At 36.3% G+C, this 16,784-nt stretch overlaps 1 long non-coding RNA gene across 2 annotated transcripts; it reads right to left on the bottom strand.

Moving 5' to 3' along the window:
* Positions 1-3,247: 3,247 nt before the first annotated feature.
* On the bottom strand, positions 3,248-15,624 carry LOC111176517 (uncharacterized). Of its 2 annotated transcripts, XR_002645069.3 has the most exons (4): positions 15,207-15,624; positions 14,883-14,933; positions 13,764-13,933; positions 3,248-9,193 (listed from the first exon to the last, which is right to left on the bottom strand). It is a non-coding gene; the product is annotated as an uncharacterized LOC111176517 (long non-coding RNA). The 2 variants fall into 2 exon arrangements; XR_002645068.3 differs by lacking the exon at positions 14,883-14,933 and having other exon boundaries at positions 15,207-15,619.
* Between the last annotated feature and the right edge of the window lie 1,160 nt (positions 15,625-16,784).

The raw sequence follows: 16,784 nt of genomic DNA, 5'->3' as shown, positions 1-16,784 counted from the left end.
TTTTTCTGTTTTAATGTTGTACAAATCTGAACTAGCAGAAACTGCCTAATGTTGCTCATTTTTTGCTCTCTGCCTCTCTCTTTACCTTAGTTCACTAACTCAGAAGTCAAAATCCATCAAAGATGTGTTCAATCCAACAACTCTAAGCTCAAGTCACAAATAAGATAACTGAATACACACATGCTCACACACACAAGATATGTACGTGTGTGTGTGTGTATATATATATATATATATAAACTCCCTTTAATTCTTTCTGAATTGTCGACCCTGGTTGATTGGTCCATTTTTGCACATAGGCAGTTGAATTGTTTTTGTGTCAGTTTCCCTACTATTTATCTCCACTTGCAGCAGAAGTTTTCATTTCCCTACCCATGTCCCTCGGAATATTTGTAAACTAGGGCCAGTCAGTATCTGCAGCTCTGTGTCTGCAGACTTTTTCCTCCTGGAACTGCTGAAAGCTTGGCTGTTCTCACACAGGACAGTCCAGAAGTACTAAGGAATTCTCACCTGGATGGCCCTCAGGCAACGAATCTCAGGATTTGGGGTAGTTTAGCAACTTTGACCTGAATGTGAAGCAATTTAGAACATTGTGTTTTTCCCATTTCCCAGAATCTTTCAACAGCGTTAGGTTCCAGTCTCCTCCTCTAGTATCTAGATTAAGAGAATGACCTATAGTGAGTTCTGCCTTCCCTTTCCTGTATCAACACTCCCTACCTTTATCCACCACACATCCCAAATAAACTTTTCACTCAAACCTTTATAGGGGTCTGTTGCAGAGAGAACCCAGATGGAAATTCCACTGAAATGTTCAGCTTCACTTACATGTTTGTTTGTTAAATGTTAGGTGTCCTTCCAGAAAATGCATGTCTCTTGCAGGATCTCCTCTGCCCTAGTGTCCATTGCAGGCAACTACAATTTTTCTTCCCTGTAATTTACTATTGCCCTTGCTCAAAGCAAGTAATGACTCCAATAACTAAAGATCATTCAAACCTGAACAAAGAGCTGGGGAAAATAAATGAAGGTCAGTTTAATTATAAACAGTGAGGTCTTTTTCCTGCCTAACAATGTATAACTAAAATGTTCCAGAACACAGTAATAGTATATATTCCAATGGTCCCAAATGAGAAATTTACTTTGATCTCACGACTTGGAAAATGTGTGCATTCTCTGAGTGGAAAGAAAATTGCTAGCATCAAGCTGCAAATTACTCTCCTTTTAAGGGAGGGGAAGGACTCCCTGGGAAAAGAAAAAAAAGGATTCTGACCTGATAAAATCTCCTTGGAAACATGTGTTAATGACAAACCTACTAGCCAACACTAGTGGGTTTTGCTTGCCAAAATCCTTATCATGGACTGTTTTTAGGAGGATGTATTAGATTGCCTAAAATGGTTTATGGTCAAAACAAAACAAAATAAGAGATGGAATTGGGGTCTATTGGTTTATTGAGCATGGCTTCTTAGAAAAATGTGTCATAAACTATATAACCATTTGAGTATGAAATGGAGATGTATAATGACCATAGCATCTCCTTTTGTGTTTGTGGTGCAGCCACAAGCATCATTTGGATGCTCATATGTTAATCTGTTAGTCTGGACCACAGTACATCCTAAGGTGGAAAGGAAGGACCTGGCAGGCTGCACTGGCAAGCTTGTACTTCTCACCACTTGGTCTGTACGTCACAGTGATTGTATCATAGAAATTACTAGTAAAGCTTGCTACTAGGTAAAATCTCTGATGATGCTGTGAGTCTGATTTAACTATCCAATTCTTTGTGTCATCTTCTTGACAAGTTGATAAACTTTGTCCACATAGATAAGGAGAAATATGCATCCTAATATATGTGTATAATCAAACATCCCCTGCCACTCACCTTAACTTGTAGCAGAAGTTATCATTGCTCCTCTCATATCCCTGGGAACCCTCATTGTACATAGAGAGATTTCTGCATCTCTGTTCTTGGAGCCTTCTTTCCCCCCAAGATCTGCTGAAAGCTTTGCTGCCCTCACACCAGTAAATCTCAAGATTCAATATATAAATATTCCAGCTCCTTTTGCTTCTCTAATACACAGGGACTATTTGAGGATGCATGCTTGAAAAAAGAAGTGTGTGAAAAAAAAGTGTTCCCCATCCCTAAGACTAAGAAAAACTCTCCTGACCTGAGGGAAAGGAGAAGCTAATGGTGTAATGGTGGTGGTGGGGGGGGGGAGGCAGGAAGATAAAAAAGACATCAGGGGGCAAGACTGAGTGCTACTGATAGGAAAGAGTGTGCTGTGAGTAGAGAGGTTGCATTGGGTGACACTCACCTGCCACTCGAGTCAGCACTTCCCTTCATCAACGTCTTGAATCATTATAGGAAATGGGTAAATATATAAAGATGATTCCCCCTCTATGTGGGAGGGTACCGTGCATTTCCTGCTCTTAAGTGGTGTTCTAGCTGTTCATCTTACTATTACCTGGAGACGATTTCCCTTTGGAAGAGATAGCATCCATCCTATTTAACACCCCTGTTTCTTGCAACATTCAATAATGCTCGTAAGCTCTCAACAACAACAACAATGATCATAATCAAAAAGAATGGAACCCTAATGGTCAGTTAGAAAATAGTATTTCTGAACCTTGATTTGGTTAGACAAAAGAAGTCCAAGATTCATTCTTGGCTGGAAATGTAAAAAACACCTCTGTATACTTTCACATGGAAAGCTAATAAAAGTAGAAAAACCAGAATAAGAATCAGTTTGCCCCTGGGGGAAGGACAGACTGAGGAAAGATAGAAAAAAAGAATTGTTGATTTTCATGATCAGCTCTTCTGTACTATGGAATTTGAAAGCATATGCATGTTTTGCTTATGCAGAAAAATACACAATTAAGCAAAAAAATTTACATCTCCAAGAAACAATTCATAACTTTAGACTTCAAATGTTTTGAAAGATGGCACTTTCTAATCTGCATCTATCATTGTATAACTTAAGTTTATTTCTCCTAATTCTTACTTTATTCAAGAGTAAAAATGACTTCGGTGTGATAGTCACATTGTCTATCTTAAGAGATAAATAAATGAAGGGATTTCCTTACACTGACACACTGTATGGTGAAATGATGAAATAAAATCATATACCCCTCAGTTGTGTTATTAGTGCTTGAAATAATACAATGAATTTGCACAAGAAATACAATAAAATTAGGAAATTAAAAAAAATTTTTTCTTAATCTTTATATTTCAAGTAGAGACAAAAATTTTATCAACAACAATATAAGTGGTTTCAAATGTATTTATATAATATTTATTATGAGATAAAATATACATGGATACATTTCACTGTCTTCTAGAGGTAGAGAAATGAGCATGATTTATTATAAGAGTTTTCATTTTTAGTCAGATGAGATTTGAATTTTTTCTAGGAAAACAGTTAAATAAGGTGTTTCTTACAAATACAGTAGTTTTGATTTTTTTTTTAACTTCCCTTTCCTTACACTCTAGAGGGTGACAAAAAAGAGATGGGGTGTGTATGTGTGTGTTTATGTGTATGTGTGTGTATGCACACTCCAGTATACAAATGAGCATAAGTCTAAAATATGTATGGACACAGCAACATCCTTTGAGCCTACTAGGGTAATCTAAGTAGATATGAATTATTATCCTGTTTCTCTTCTAGTTTCAAATTTCACACCCTGAGACTTTACCTTTAGTGCAATTCAGTAAAATGTGAATTAACTTGGTCAAATCTTAAGGTAAACTAAAAAGGAACAAAACCAAGCAGCATAGCACCAGAACTACCAGACACTTAACAAATTGTAGGAAAAAGCAGAGTCATTGTCTCACAAGCCGGTGCTAGTTGAGGGTCTGGGCCAGGAAAAAGATGGTAGGGAGTTCAGAAAGCCGTGGCTGGAAACAGTCAAACGTATAAAATGAATCCCAATCCCTGCAGCCCCATGACACAAAACTTCATAAATTTACTTTTGCTTATGCAACTCTGGGCACCTTGCATTTTGAATAAAGTAAACGCATGACGTCACACTCAGCCATTCAACCTCATGCTCCAAAATTATTTCCTCTTATAATAAGGGAATAATCACATGACTCCTCGTTCCTCTTTTTTTTTTTTGCCCATTCCATTGTGGAGTATAAATCACCATGAAAATGCACTCATCATAGGAGAGGTCAGAACATAAATGTTTAAAGCAACACTTTCTTCCTAAATTACTAGCAATTCCATCTCAAGACGTCTGAATTCAATGAAACTTTGTGGATAAGGCAACTGCGTAGGTCCTACTGTTTGTGTAGTCGGTCAGCACAGGTTTTGAATGTACTCAGAGAAACAGCTTTCTTCTTAAAAGTATGGACTAATTTTTATTTTCATACTCCTAAGTTGGTTGTACGTGTTATTTCAGAGATGCAAAAAAAGCTACATCATTTTAAAACAAACAATAGAAATGAGTTAAAATTATGATTCAAAGACATTTAAGTGGTTGTTGAATAAACAATGGATGAGACTGGAATTTTACTCTATATTGAAGCTAAGTATTAGAATTATGGTTGCCTATTTTATCTCTAATCTCCTAAAGTGCAAAACATGAACGTAAGAAGCCTATTTAAGTGTCACATCACCAGGTAAGAACATTGAATACGTATATTTTAGTCACGATTATGACCATTTCATTTTCACAAAAACACAGGGATCTATATTTTATTCTTTAATAATGACATATTTTTATTCATTGTAAAATTTCCTAAGAGTTTTATACACTTTTTTCTGAAAACCTGAATTTTATGTTATTTGTGTAATTAGTTAAAGCACCTATTTCAGTTTTATAATGAGTATTTTAGAGTACAGGTAGTAACCAAATAACTTGTTCAGATTCCATTCAATGTCTACCAATCAGATTAAGTGTTCAGCTTAATTGTGAAGTATCTCTCAGTGTCTTCCAAAGAAAACACTGTGATACCTGGCTTGAGAAAATATTGATTCATCTCTACTCTCTAACTGAAATACATGGGAATTCTGACAATCTGGGGATAGAGACCCCAGCTCTTTATCAAAAATTTTGCTTCATTAGAAAGGAGACAACATCTGAATCTGTTCCCAGTAACTCTGGACCAGAACTGTGTCCCAGAGAAGGGAGAGACAACGTCAGAACGAAATGAAGAAAGAACTCATAATAAGATTAAAATTTGAGCATGGTCGAGTGGGATAAATAGACTTGGAAATATGGAAGTGTGGTTACTATAAAGTAAGAAAGAGTTAACAGAACTACCTCATATCAAAACCTAAATAAGACAAGAGAGAATTCAACAAGCGTATTTTCTCTTCTTACCCTTTTCTAAATAAAATATAATATTCATACTGAAAAGTAATAAAATCATAAAGTTTAATACTTATCAGAGGCAACACCCATGTAACTACCACCCCAGTCAAGAAATAGAACATTTCCAGGATGCTCAAGATTTTTCCTCATTTAAACTTCCAGTTCCTACCCTCTTCCTCCTTCCAGATGTGACCACCATCTTGACCTCTAACACTGTAGTTTAGTTTTGCCTGTTTTTGAAATGTGTACTAAAATAATATAATATAAACTCGTTTGTGTCTAGTTTATTTTGCTCAAGTCCTTGTGAGAGTTATCCAAGGATTCCTCTCCATCTTATTTACAGTAACTAAGCTAGATGCAAATTACTACTGTGGCCCATGGATGACACATTGGTTGACTTAAATCCGTGGGGACCCTACTTAGATACTGAGGTGGGGTCAACTTAAAACAAAATGGCAAGCAATGATTATATAATGGAAATTTTGAGACGCTGAACTTCTAGGATGAACTTTGGAAAGTAGTGACCCCTATCAATAATGTTTCATGTTTGTTTTTGGTTTTGTTTTGCTATTTTCTCAAGATTGGTCTTTCTGACTGAGTCTCCCACTGATCTACATGTACAAGTTCACTTGGAAGCACAGTGAAAAGATGAGAATGATCTTCTTGTGTACCTATTGTCATCAATTAGAGTACATATTTAGGGGTGTTGTGTTCGGAAATCTTCAAGTCCAAATTCAGCAAGAAAGAATGTTATAATAGAGGCACAATGAGTTCTGTGAGCTTTGATTTGAAAACATTTAGCACATCCACCACCTCTGAATTTACTGTTTCTGATGTGGAAAGAACCTCTTGTTAGCGAGTATAACAGAATTTGCTTTAGTGAAAGAACTAGCAGTGTAGCTGAGACATAAGAAGGACAGGAAAATGAGGATAGCGCTAATACCAAGGGAATAAATACACTGTCTTCTATTAACCTCTCTTTTTTTCACTTTTTATTTTGAAATGAATATAGATTGATAGAAAGTTGTAAAAATATACAGTACAGGGAGATTCCTTGTAACATCTTACATAACTAGAGCACAACATCAAAACCAAGGTATCAACATTAGTACAATCTATAGTCCTTATTCAGTTTTCACATGCATTTATTCACTTATGTGTGTGTATATATATATGTATATAGTTTTATGTAATTTTATCACGTGTAAATTGATGTAAACACCATCACATCTGTTTTCGTAGTCTAGAAAATAATTACCACCAATTATTTTGTTACTCTGAAGTAAGGTTGTTAAAGGCAAGACAAATAACGGAAACTTTACGTTTGTTTACTAATTTTCATTTTAATGAGCTGGTTCAGTAGGGGAGAATTTTAACGTTTATTTAGCACACGTCACATGCTTGTCGTAGTGCTGAGTGTGTATGGCTTTCCACCTTAGGATGACTATATATATATATATATATTTTTTATCATCTTTATTGGAGTATAATTGCTTTACAATGGTGTGTTAGTTCTGCTTTATAACAAAGTGAATCAGTTATACATATACATATGTTCCCATATCTCTTCCCTCTTGTGTCTCCCTCCCTCCCACCCTCCCTATCCCACCCCTCTAGGTGGTCACAAAGCACTGAGCTGATCTCCCTGTGCTATGCGGCTGCTTCCCACTAGCTATCTATTTTACGCTTGGTAGTGTATATATGTCCATGCCACTCTCTCGCTTTGTCACAGCTTACCCTTCCCCCTCCCCATATCCTCAAGTCCATTCTCTAGTAGGTCTGTGTCTTTATTCCCGTCTTGCCCCTAGATTCTTCATGACCATTTTTTCCCCTTAGATTCCATATATATGTGTTAGCATACGGTATTTGTTTTTCTCTTTCTGACTTACTTCACTCTGTAGGACAGACTCTAGGTCCATCCACCTCACTACAAATAACTCAATTTCGTTTCTTTTTATGGCTGAGTTATATTCCATTGTATATATGTGCCACATCTTCTTTATCCATTCATCTGTCGATGGACACTTAGGTTGCTTCAATGAGGATGACTATATTTAATCCTAGTGAATTATTTTGTTTTGGTTTTGGTTTTGGCCACGCAGCATGCAGGATCTTAGTTCCCCAACCAGGGATCAGTCATGTGCCCCTGCAGTGGAAGCACAGAGTATTAACCACTGGACCACCAGGGAAGTCCCTCTAGTGAAGTATTTTGGTATTTCACTGTTTTACTGATGCAGAAATCTATTAATACACCAGAAATTCTCTGTGCAATATCTTCTTTAAAGGGAAGATCACACAAGTATACCTAGCAATAGGAAATCATTTAAATTTCTCCCACCTCTGAATAATCTTGTCCTAGATCCTGACACCATTTAAAATTGAGTAGCTGGCCTCTTATTGGTCATTCATTTCCACTGATGAAAGTTTTCTAAGAATTAATTAGGATTGTTCTTTAACAGGTCTTGCTCTGGCCTTCTCTAAGAAGTAGAGATGATCACCTTGTAGCTCCAATCAAGTGAGAAATATTTGCCGTTGGTGAGAATCTGATTTTCAGTTCTTGTTCAATGTATTATTTTAATTTGACCTCTGACATGTTACCCAATATCTTAATTATATTATTGGTTTTGGATACTGCACTGTTGTTTTTACAAGTATGGTATCACTTTACTGTTACAATTTTAACTGACAGTTACAAATTCAATCATAGATATTGACCAGAGACATTACACAAGAAAGTGTTAATTTTCTTAACACTTAAGTTAAAAGTGCCAAGAGTACTGTTTCCCTCAAAAGAAATAAAAGGATAAACAAACAACAAAACCACAGCGGCAATCAATTCTGCATCTGGTTTAGGAATAGCTTACTCAGACTCAAGTGAAAGAAATAAAACAATGTGAAATTTTGGGACATATCTAGATCTTTCTTAGCACTCGACTCTGCCTAATAGCTATTTTATAAAGTGAGATGTTTACAGAGAGAAAGAAGCATTCAAATAATAGTGATCTAACAGGTAACATATATTTTGGATAAAACATTGGCATTCTCTGATTGTTTAGGGTTGGGAGAGGTTTATAAAACCAGAGTGAAGAGAACGTACAATTTGTTTCAAAATTTCTCAATGTCGGCCCTTAACATACATCTCTTCTAACTGATAAGCCCCATCAGCTGAGAATTAAGCAAAGCGTAAAAGCTTCACGGAAGAGCTGCAAAGAGCTTGCTCTTTGGCTGCAGCTGCGGCTTGTCTTCCCCCATGTAGCTGGAAACAGTGTTTCTGTGGCGAGCTGTTGGAGAGCCTCTGGGTTATCACTCAAATAACAAACCAAAGGTGACAAATTGGTCACTTTTAGAAATCTAAAGCACAAGTATTTTTTTTACTAAGTGTCATTAAAATGGCACTGAGCCTCTTTTTGGGCCTTTAGGCAAAAATATCTACATTGAAAATCTCCATAGTCAAAATCTGTTAATGAAAAAGGCATAGAGAAAAAGGGGAAGTAAAAGGATTCTCTAAGAATAGTAAGAATCAGTACCCAAACAGGAGATTATTCAACTCGGTAAAAACCTGTCAGTTTCAAGAACGTACCTTTTTTTCTTTCTTTTTTTTTTTTTTTGCTGTACGCGGGCCTCTCACCGCTGCGGCCTCTCCCGTTGCGGAGCACAGGCTCCGGACGCACAAGCTCAGCGGCCATGGCTCACGGGCCCAGCCGCTCCGCGGCATGTGGGATCCCAGGGCACGAACCCGCGTCCCCTGCATTGGCAGGCGGACTCTCAACCACTGCGCCACCAGGGAAACCCCTCAAGAACGTACCTTTTTACTTTTGGGCTAAGCACTCAAACAGTGATGAGTGTCAGTTTACACATTTCCAAGCTCCACTAGCCTGAAATGAAGCTGAGAAAAAAGATTCACATAAAGGATTATTGTTAAAATTTTATAATTCATTCTTTAATTCTTTAGTCGAGAGGTGGTCTATAATTTATTATATATAGTATATTTAATAACTATCTGTAAAATAGTAAAATTATTTTGGGGTTTATGCCAGTTTTGTGTTCGATATTTTGCATGATTTACCTTTATAATCTTCATTTACCCTATGTTATTAATAGCATTATTTCTTAAATTTCATAGTTGAAGCCACAGTTTTGTCAAAGAAATATGCTCCAAGTCAACTAGATAGCAATGGCTGAACTGAGTCTCACTAAGTTTTGTCAACCTGTAATAGATAAAAATGTGGAGAGTCACTTAGCATAATTGTAAGAGAATATATGTGATTTTGCTTCAACTATCCTGGTAATTTTGAGTCTTTATTTGGTTTTAGATACATAAATAGCCACCGATGCATTGGATATTATTACATAGTAATTACATATATTTGCACATTTATATACTATACATACTACATGCATAATTGACTATGAACTACCTGATTGTTCTTATGGAGGTAAAACCCAGATTTAGACAAATAATTAAACCAAGTTCTTACCATAATTTTGTACAACTTAAGGTCGTTTTTAAAGTCTTAGCAAGCTTTCAGTTATATGCTTTGTTTCCTAATTTCCCTGATTTCATGCCTTCTGTCTCCTAAGAAGCATAATTTAATTTTTAAAAATATCTGTCTGTATACACTAATATCTATTTGTGAATTTTATGATACTTTCATATATAAAATAATTCACTTGAAGAGGATATTGGCACCGAGCTGGGTGGTCGTTGTTAGAATTTATTTGGATTTGTTTGAAGTTAGATTTCATGGTGGAAATCTTACCTTTCCCTCCTTCTTCTATTTGTGTGTGCATGCGTGTTTATATGTGAGCATGTTTGTGGGTATGTATGTGGTAAGAGAGGTGAGAAATCTTTGACCAAAAAGATTAAGTGCAAAGATGGAAGTAATATTATAATTTGGCTGTAACACTTAAAGGATATTTGCTATTCACTACATGTGAATATTATGTTTACAGTGTTCCAACAGGCACTAGGGGTAGAATGATACGAATATATATTACATCTTATTTTAAGATCTATGTCTACTGAAAAGGTTAGAAAATTATAGCACATTTTATCAACAACATCAGAGAGGTGTGTATAAGAATTTAGGTACTATAAGTCTGCTACATGACATAAAGTAGAACATATAACATGTCTTGGTTGAGAAAAACTTTCTTTGTTATTCTAAGGAATTTGATTGTATCCTGTTCCCTTACGATAGTAGAGAATTTTTACATCATATATATGAAGTTTTGTAATTTACTTGTTTAATATGATTTTTTCCTGGTTATAGATTCCTTCAAGGGTTGAAAACTAGAAAAATAAAAGGAATAGAAATGGCCTGTGTTCTGTTTACAGGCATACCTCCTATAATTTCACTTTGCTTTATTGCACTTCACAGATACTGTGGGGTTTTTTGTTTTTTTGGTTTTTTTACAAATTTAAGGTTTGTAACCAGCTTCAACATTCCCTTAAATCAAACCCTAGTCCAGAGTAAGGCCCTAACTCTCTCCAATTCTACGAAGGCTGAGAGAGGGAGGAAGCTGCAGCAGAAAATTTGAAGCTAGTGGAGATTAATTTATGAGGCTTAAGGAAAGAAGCTGTCGCTATAACATACAAGTGCCAAGTTAAGCAACAAGTGCTGATGTAGAAGCTGAGGCAAGTTATCCAGAAGATCTAGCTAAGATAATTAATAAGGTGGCTACACTCAACAACAGATTTTCAGTGTAGATGAAACAGCCTTATATTGGAAAAAGATGCCATCTAGGACTTTCATAGCTGGAGAGAAGTCAGTGCCTGGCTTCAAAACTTCAAAGGACAGGCTGACTCTCTTGTTAGGGGCTAACGCAGCTGGTGACTTGGAGTTGAAGCCAGTGCTAATTTATCATTCTGAAAATTCTAGGGCCCTTCAGAATTATGCTAAATCTGCTCTGCCTGTGCTCTATAAATGGGACAAAAAAAGCCTGGGTGACAGCACATCTGTTTACAACATGGTTTACTGAATATTGTAAGCCCACTGTTGAGACAACTGCTCAGAAAAAAAGGTTCCTTTCAAAATATTCCTGATCACTGACAATTCACCTGAGTCACCCAAGAGTTCTGAAGAAGATGCACAACGAGATTAACGTTGTTTTCATGCCTGAAAACATAACACAACACAACATCCATTCTGCAGCCCAGGGTTCAAGGAGTAATTTTGACTTTCAAGTCTTATTGTTTAAGAAATATATTTCACGAGGCCTTGGCTGCCATAGACAGTGACTCCTCTGATGGAACTGAGCAAAGTAAATTAAAAACCTTCTGGAAAGGATTCACCATTCTAAATGGCATTAAGAACATTCATGACTAATGAGAAGAAATGAAAATATCAACATTAATAGGAGCTTGGAATAAAATGGTCCCCACCCTCGTGGATGATTTGGAGGGGTTCAAGACTTCAGTGGAGGAAGTAATGGCAGATGTGGTGGAAACAGCAAGAGAACTAGAATTAGAAATGGAGCCTGAAGATGTGACTGAATTGCTGCAATCTCCTGTTAAAACTTGAATGGATAAGGAGTTGCTTCTTATGGATGAGCAAAGAAAGTGGTTTCTTGAGATGAAATCTACTCCTGGTGAAGATGCAGTGAAGATTGTTGAGATGGCAACAAAGGATTTAGAATATTATAAAAACTTAGTTTATAAACCAGCTGCAAGTTTTGAGAAGACTGACTCCAATTTTGAAAGAAGTTCTACTGTGGGTAAGGTGCTATCAAATAGCATTGCATGCTGCAGAGAAATTGTTTGTAAAAGGAAGAATCAATTGATGTGGCAAACTTCACTGCTGTCTTAAGAAACTGCCACGGTGACCCCAACCTTCAGCAACCACGACTCTGATCAGTCAGCAGCTGTCAACATCGAGGCAAGACCCTCCAGCAGCTGAAAGATTATGACTCGTTGGAAGCTCAGATGATGGTTAGCAATTTTTAGCAATAAAGTATTTTTTAATTAAGGTATATACATTGTTGCTTTAGACATAATGCTATTGCACACTCAGTAGACTACAGTATAGTGTCAACATAACTTTCATATGCACTGGAAAACCAAAAAATTCATGTGAGTCACTTTATTTTGATATTTGCTTTATTGAGGTGGTCAGGACCTGCACTATCTCTGAGGTATGCCTCTACTTTCTCCCAGGTCCTTTAAATGTAGTTAATTCTCTTTCTGTTCCCAGTAATTTACATGAGAAGAAAGTGAATGTTGGGTGTTGCTATTCCACTATGGAAAACTATGAGAAATTGATGAAAATGTGGAGGCATCCAAGAAAAGTATCACATCCTTGCTCTTTACTTGGTCCTGCCTTTAAAATAATGGCTAAATGTTTTGAAACTACCATTACTTAATCTGAGTGATTTTCACACTTCCTCAGCACTCTAGAGAGAACAGAATCATATTTTCTCTTGTATAAAAATCATAAGATTTTTATGGATACAAAGTAGGAACAGCTTTCATGAAAAAGTGAAACTGATACCTGAATGGGTTAAAAATCAACGTTGTAAAAATGAATCGCTATTTTAAAGATATTCTATTATTAAATGATTAAGAGTTTACCCAACTATTACATTAACAAGCATCAACATTTGCTTTGAAAATCTTTCAAGCCAAAAGTGGTTTCTTGATTTAAGAAATGATTGCTGAATGCCTACTAGGTGGTATTTTAATTCTATCACAGCAGTCTAACAATGACACCACTCACGTGTAGAAGAGCTTCTCAGACGGAGCAATATAAAACAAAGAAGGAGGATTTGAAAAGCTGTACAAGTATGAAGTATGATAAAATTTTGATTCAGACAGTGAAGCAAAGCCACACAGTGAAAGAGACAACTCAACAGACTTGAAAGAAAGTGAATAAGCAAGTCGTGTAGCTTGGCATCCACAGTTGAGGTGCTAACATTCATCTGGCTCCTTTACTAAAATAGACCTCAGAGTGTTACTAGGAAATGTATAATCCAAGCCTGGAAGAGCTTCCTTATTCTAAATCTAGCTGTCCCAGAAAGAATGGCCAAACTTCAGTCAAGAGTCCTGAATTATTTTGTTTTCCTGAGAGAATGTCAAGTAAATTTTTAGTTTGTTTCTAAAGCAGATGAATCCACTTTTAATCAGAAATATCCAACATCTGTACTCTAACTTTTGGACAGAAAATATAATCAACAACTTTCTGATGCTTTACTAGTAACAGAATGTCCATTACAAAGAAAAAATAAAAAGAAATGATTGTGGAGGGGAATGTGGGCAACAATTAATATGTTTCTAAAATTTTGCCAATTTTTACTTTACATTAAGCTTAGCAGACAGACAAATATCCTTACAAGGCACAAAAATTAGTAGCCAGAGGATGGCAAGGTTTTACTCCGGAGTACTGCCTACAAGAGTAATAAAGGACTGATAAGGTCAGCCTAACCGAACCTGAAATACAAAAAAGGGAAAAGTTACTCACATGTTAACACCTGCCTGCTTCCAGGGTTGGATATATTCACATACTTCCAGCAGAGGTCTGTCTCTGGAAATGCCAGACTATTTGTCCTTTGCACCAAAGAAAATTCCAGGAAATATAGGAGAGTGGCTGCGCACGAATAAGAAGTGGACCAGGGTCCCATAATTTCAGAGCTGGAATACAGTGCAAACATAGACAAGCATGAGCAAAAGTATGGTTAAGAGTGGCCCTACTGGTGTGTATGAACACTAGATGCCGTCTTGGAAATACAAAAGTGTTTCCAAATTAATGTCTATACAATTGTGTACAGCAGTCATCCGTCTCGGTGAGCTGTGCTTGGGAAATTTGCAGTGAGATGCAAGCAGTGTCTTTAGTGGCTGCCACTATTAAATTTATCTACATGTTGGCAGTGACAACAATGCAGTTAGTTCAGGTTACAACGACCAGCATAGGTGGAGTTACAGTGGCTCCTTTCTTATTAAAGACATAGGAGTCTTCAGTCAGGCACCAAGTAAAGTTCTGAAATAACCTTTCAGTGTCCCCTTGCTCTGTTTCCTTCCTGGAGGCATAACATGGTTTGAGAGGGACTAATCTGTCTTCTCGTGGACATGGTATTTGTTGGCTCTTCTGTTTCAGTAGTTGAAATTTTAAGCAAATTTACTGTGTTGGATTTCTATATTTCAGTAGATCCTCTACTCCATGATTCTGTAGTCCCAAGATATAATTTCCATGATTACCCTGTCATTGACCATCCTGTTCCACTGAATGCTAATCATTGTTCCGCCAAAATAAGATGCTTCCCACTTCCAAAGTGGATGCAAAAAATACTCGTTCCACTTCCAAAAGAGTAGTTTCTGTCCCATGTTGGGCACTAATGGTCCAGTGATGAAATAAGACAAACACCACAAATGGCACATGATACAACTCAAAGGAACTCAGGGATAGTAGGATGCATGTGGTGCCCCAGACTCTGGTTATACAGTACAGAGACTTTGCTAGGCTCAACTGAAGCCACTGTAGCTAGTGCTACAGGAAAGGGATCCTGGTTTCATGTAGATTCATGGGAAAAATGCTAATGCGGAATCAGAAGACAAGACCTCCAAACACAGTTAAATAACTAACCAGTATGTGATCCAAAAAAGGTCAATTTTCCAGGTTTTAGTTGCAGCAGTTCTAGAGTGAAAGGATTAGATTTAAGTCAGTGATTTTCATAATTTTATCTTTTAGAGCAGAACTTTTATATAAAATTTTAAGTAGAGATGTAAACAAATGAAATGCACAGACTCCAGAAGTATTATTACTGAGGCTAGGGGTACTTTCCCATTTAACTTCCTCCACACTTGCCTTTGAAGATCTAAGGCTGATTTTTTTTTAAAAAATAGAAAGTTTATTTATATGATGAAACATCCATTCTAACATTCAAAATTTATGATTTTCAGTACTCACAATTTAGTAGATATGTTTGAGCTATCTTCTCATTTCCAGATTTTTTTTTCCCCTGAACCAAACCAATCTCGTGAAAAAGTCCTTTTTGGTTGAATTAAATCCTACAGAGAATCAGAATTCATAACACTATGGATATCAGGTTTGGAGTATGTTTTACTATCTTTGCATCTCCTGCACCTAACATTGATGGGCAACAGCAGATGTTCAACTTCAGTTTTCACACTTACTGACACATGACTAAGTTGATAACTGATTGATGTATGTGGCAGGTTGTTACAATATGAACTTCCCCCAAAGAATATCATCTTATTGTATTCATGCCCTTGTGTTGTCCCCTTCCACTTTGAATCTGAACTGACCTGTTACTTGCTTTAAACAATAGAATGTGGTAGATATGATGTTTCTCAAGTTCCCTAACCAAGTTAAGAGGCCTTGAGGCTCTTTCTATCTTGTGAAGAACTAAGCCACCATGTAAAGCAGTCTGGACTATCATGCTAGAGAGGTCACATGGTAAGAGGGGCCATGGAAGATGAATGACCATGAAGGGAAAAAAGTCTTGGAGAATAAAGACCAAAGAGAGGCAAGCCTCAGGCTTGCAGCCATCCCAGCTGGTGGGCAGACATATGACTGGTGACATCATGGATACGTCTGTCCAAATAGCAGCCCCATGGATGACCCAGCCAACATCATATGGAACAGACACGAGAGTTATCTTGGCTGAGCCCTGCCCAAACAACCCACAGAAACATGGAAATAATAAAATCATTATTGCAGTAAGCCATTAAATTCTGAGACTATATGAGATAAGCATGTATGTTAAAAGGCTCTGGTCAAAGCAAAAAGCACTTATCTACTTCAAGTCTTTGCACTATCTTGCTCCACTGTTTTCTCTAAGTGTTGAATATTGTTTCATTGCTTCATATACATCATTTTTACTCATGTTATCTAAAGCATTTTGAGAAATCTAACAAATTTTATCTAGTCAGGAAAGTTTAGTTTTATGTCAACTTTAATTAAAATTTTAGTACATTCTCCAGTTCTGGTCAAATCAAAAATGAAAATATATTCAAAAAGTACCATTACTAACATATATTTAAACCTAGTCAAATGTTAAATTTAAAGCAGGAGAAGTCATTATTTGGAATTATGGAGAAGTCATTATTTGGAATCACTAACAGATCTAATCCATTAATCACATATTTTCTTTAACTTCTCTTCTTACCTAAATGTCTTCTTGATTGTTAATCTCCATCTTTTTTAGTCCTGCCTTTATGATTTCCCTTATACTGTGTGATATTTCATCCTAATATGACCACTGTTGCATGCATATTTTCTTTTTTTTGTTTGCAATTTTATTTCATTCTATTTTCCTTTATTTTGTACAGATATAAATATTAAAGATATTTTAAAAATACAATCTAATAAATTTACTCTGAATTCTAATAGTAACTTCACACTTGTTTTAAATTATATTAAAACATTAACAATACATTAACATTAACAATAATGAAAAAGCATATATTAAGATTGCAGTTATGTTTAAAATATTAGCAACTTTCCAACAGTAAAATTTGACAT

The sequence above is a fragment of the Delphinapterus leucas genome, chromosome 11 (genome assembly GCF_059928025.1).
Source record: "Delphinapterus leucas isolate spDelLeu-1000000601 "Yukka" chromosome 11, BTC_Dleu_Yukka2, whole genome shotgun sequence".
In the NCBI taxonomy this organism is placed as follows: Eukaryota; Metazoa; Chordata; class Mammalia; order Artiodactyla; family Monodontidae; genus Delphinapterus; species Delphinapterus leucas.
The sequence above is the reverse complement of the archived record's forward strand: the minus strand, read 5'-3'. Positions and strand labels throughout refer to the sequence as shown.